Genomic DNA, 4,819 nt, shown 5'->3' with positions numbered 1-4,819 from the left:
CCTATACCCCATCTTATGCACAATTCTTATCGCTCTTTTTTGTAATATATACAATGGTTGAAGTGAGCTTTTGTATGTATTTCCCCAGTTTTCAACGCCATACTCTAAGTATGGTAAAATCAGTGAAGAATACAAAATGCATAGTGCTTTCCTGTCCAAAATATATCTAACCCATGCCAATATCAATATATTCTTTGCTATTTTGCTATTTTTAGTACATACAGTGTGTCTATTAGCCTTTTAATTTCTTACTAATCAATACTTTCCATTTTTTCACTTTTAATGACGCTTTCCAAGTTTATTTAGTCTATAACAACACCACATAATGATGTCCTGTAACATGTCTTTACTCCATCCATCCATCAGTCCATTAGCTTATCATGTAGAGGGTCATGGGGATGGGCTGGAGTCACCACCTAACCTTGCCTGCTTGTATTAGGACTGGGAAAAAGCTGGAGCAAACTCGTATGGGCACAGCAAGAACATACAAACTCCACACAGAAAAGCCCCAGTCGGCTGCAGGGTTAGAGTTCTTGATCATGGGTCTCACAGTTAAATAGAAGAAGAGAAGCCAAAGCCAGTCAACTGCAGCTTACACACATTCATATACACGACCTTGTCATCTGAGGACTCCCTTCTACAGTATGTATCATCTATAGATACACTAGGCAGTGATGTGGGAATAAACACTATACATAATGGGTGCTTTAAAAAAACTAAGATATTGCAGGAGCATTGGGGCAGAGTTTTATATTTTGTCAAAATGAACCCACAGCAGACCCCCAAAAGGCCAGGTCACATATTTGACCTTTGACCCCAGCATCACTGCTGACAGGTCTGCTAAGAGAAGCCTCTGTGTGGGTTCAGACAGACAGGAGAAAAGAAAAGGAGAGAAAGTGATAATGTGGAGAGTAAGTGTGTGTGTGTGTGTGTGTGTGTGTTTATGTCAGGCTGATTCCAGTGTAAACTGCTTGGATGCTGTCTGTCACCACAGCCCAGTTACATGGTTGTCCTGTTTTCACTGTCCCATTTATAGCTGTTATGAAACTGCTTTTAGGGGCTGGGGTTATGAAAGCAAACCATATACTGAAGCTGCACCCAGCAGTTTTATAGTGCTCTGAGGAGACTGAGGTAGCTGATGCATTACCTCTGTTTGTAAAAAGGAACAAACTGCAAGTCAATGTTAAGGTTTACCAAAGGTCAGAGAATAGCCAGACTGATGGGATATGTTCCCTTTTCTGGCATTTGATGCTAGTAAATAAGGCACTTAAAGTCATCCCTGGTTCTCCCATTGCTCTCCATCAGGTGGTCAGAAGCCAAAACTCTCCTTTGATTCATTGGACTATAATCTGTATACGCTTCATAAAGTGTCAAGCCCCTTTTCCACTGCCTGGTACTGGCTCAACTTGACTCGACTCGACTCGCCTTAGTACCTGGTACTATTTTTGGTGTCACCTCCATCGAGGTTCCAAGTGAGATGAGGTGATACCAAACAGTGACATGTAAACACTGCAGACTACTGATTGGTCAGAGAAATCATGTCATCAACATGTGAGATGTCCTGGAATAAAGAACGCACCATTTTTAAAAGCACAATTTTTTAACACTAGCTGCTACTTTACTGCAGTTACTGTAGTAACTCAAAACAGCCATATACAGAGAATCAAGAACAGCGTACCTTTGATGTCCTCCACGTTACTGTGTTGGTTGCTGACGATGTCACAGCAAGGCCTTAGCTGAACCAAGAGAGTTATGGTTACTGCTTCACTTACTGCTGGTTACTGCTTTCACAGTCTGCTTCTTATATCGTGACCCTGAGACCCTAAGTTTACATGAACTTAATATTCCATATCATGGCTGTTACTTAGTGAAAGACCTTGCTCAGATGCATTTACTATACAATTAATATTTCAGTTTCTGTGGTACACAGCATAACCCGCAATGCATTACAGTGAAGTCAGGGGTGCAATCTTTACATTGTGACCCTTGCTCGCGCAGGATGTGTGTAGGCTGTAAGAGATTAAACCTTATAGTTTAGACAGAATAAAAAGCTACAGCTACATGTCTTAATTACAAATAAAGATTGTTAATAAAATGTCTTGTTTACATGACAAAACCCTTCAAACATGCAGTCAGTAGCTGTCTTTACTATTATTTGTTTTTGAGTATTGCCTTGGACTGTCAGTGGGTGTATACTGTATGTACACAACTGATTTGTCCCTCTGTCTTTATAACCACTGGCAGCTTCAAACAGATGTTTTATAAACCAGACTATATAGGACTAAAATGAAGTAAAATTAAAGTCTGGTTAGTGGCTCACAGTGACTTCAGAAAGTGTTCAGACACTTTCACTTTGCACACTTTACTGTGTTGTAGATTTAAATGGGAAAACTTGTCAGGTTTGCCCAGGCCTAGAAAAAACAAAGCAAAAATGTTATTTGTAATTTACAAAAGTATTCAAACCCTCTGTCCCAGCAGTTACAGCTTAAAGCTTTACAAGCTTGTCAAACCTGGATTTGGGCACTTGATCCCATTCTTCCTGGCAGATCCTCTCAAGCTCTGTCAGCCATCTTCAGGTCCATTTGCAGATGCCCTGTGTGGTTTAAGTCTAGACTTTGACTGCACCACTCAAGGACAGCCACAGACAGTTTGACAAAATCCAAGCGGGCTGTCATTTGCATTTGGCCGGACAGCCAACTCTAAGTGTCATGGTGGTTCCAAACATCTTCCATTTCACATTTATTGAGGCCACTGTGCTCCTGGGAACACTCAAAGCTTTGAAATGGTTTTATAGCCTTGCCCTGATCCTTGCATCACCACAAAGTTTTATCACGGAGGTCTACAGGGAGTTCCTTAGACTTTATGGCTTGGTTTTTGTCCTGACATGCAGTGTGAACTATGGGACCTTCTATACACAGGTGTTTGTCTTTCTAAACTATGGTTACATTCACATTACCTGCTGAAGTTGATCAAATTAGTGTTGTTTTTTCATTCAAGCTACTTAGATCTGATCATGAAAGTGTCTTAGAGCTTATTCATATGTGATCGCTGACTAGCCAGCTACTGTCAGGACAATCAGATTCGTGTCGTATTATTATTATTTATTTTAATATCCCACTCCTTGTGGAAGCACAGATCACCTGCTGTCAACATTCGGTGATGGCCCCTCACAAACCTGTAAAAATAAACATGGAGGAGAGAAACAGCAGTGACAGGGGTCAGTGGAAAGATGAGGATGTTTCACGTTTGTTGAACATTTATGGAGAAGCATATCAATCCAAACTGCACAGCACATATTGTAACTTACCAGGTTTTGAAGACATTGCACAATTTGACTGTCATACAAATGACATTGTAGTTATTCTTGCACACACATGGCTCACATTTCAATTCAATCTACACATACATAGCAGTTTAGGAGTTCAACACTGTTCACATCAGAACTGGATATGTGTCACCTATAAATCTGAATGTGAACCAGCAACACAAAAAGGTCAGACCTGACTGAAAAATTGGAACTGAGCATTAATGCCAGGTAATGCCAGTTAAAAGACTCCAGTTAATTTGCAGTGATAGCCCAAGGAAAACTAAAGCAAACAGAATACTTTTACAACTGAAAACCTTCAGTATTGATTTTCAGTAATTTGGCATGTTTTCACATTTTCACTTCACTTCATTGTGGGTCACTGAGTGTAGACTGATGGGCAAGTATGACGTGTTTATACATTTGTCACAATAACGTGCAAACACCAAAGAGCTCTTAACACATTCTGAAGCCACTGTATGTCATTTGTCTGAACTTTGATTACATGGTGTGAAAAACTATCTGCCTCTTTCTTCATCTCAGATCTCACTGTGGTCACGTTGCCAAAGAATCCTCGTTCGTTTACATGAGCCATCATTTCTGAGTGATGAAACTTGTGAACCCAAAACACATTCTTTGGCAACATGGTGCAGAGGTGATATTATGAGTCCAGACATACAGTATTTGAGTAGTTCTATCAACAGACACATGTATCCCATGAGATCCAGCACTGCAGAGCTATATAGTGAATTGTGTAAGAAAGGCATCTACCTTTAAATCCCTGAAAACTGGGAACAGTCTCTGTTTATATGTTAAATTTCTTAGAGCAGCAGCTAAGGTGATGCTGATGAGCTGCTTGACAAATAAAATCCCTGTGGTATGTTTCATGTTTCAAGCCTTTCATGTCCACTACTGTGTTATTGTTATACACAGTGTATAAGAGAGGCCAACAATCCGGACATTCTGTCAAAGTCCAGATTGGCTGGTGGACCAAGCACAGTCACTGACAGTCACATCTGCTGTTGCTCTGCTTTGCAGCTGTAAAATAGTCTGACATGTTTACTTATTAGATTTCAACTATAAGTCAAATAGTTTGTTATAACCCAAACTGTGTTATAACACAACACACACACAAACAACACATAATTAACATGGGCTGATTTTATTTAGAATAAACATACAACTTTGCCTCTAAAATCTATTTTCATAATGTGTTGAAGCCTCTACACACCAGTACTCCCACTGCTGAGATCTTCTCAGTTTTATCCAACCAAACTGGCCAAGATGGAAACAGAGCAGTGAACAGCATCCTGTTTGTGGTCAGACAATGTGGACAACGTCTCCTCCCAGCAGCCCACAGCTTTAGATTCTGAACCAGAAACTCAGCAGAGAGGACATCTGAATCAGGCTGAGCTTGAAAATCCATTCCTTGATCTAGACTGTGTAGATTCATGACTGGATTAAATAAAACCCATAAAATCACACTTGATATTAAGGTTGTGTCCCGGTGTCTGG

This window comes from Monopterus albus, unplaced genomic scaffold (assembly GCF_001952655.1).
Source record: "Monopterus albus unplaced genomic scaffold, M_albus_1.0 scaffold79.1, whole genome shotgun sequence".
NCBI lineage: Eukaryota > Metazoa > Chordata > Actinopteri > Synbranchiformes > Synbranchidae > Monopterus > Monopterus albus.
This window is presented reverse-complemented; position numbering follows the sequence as displayed.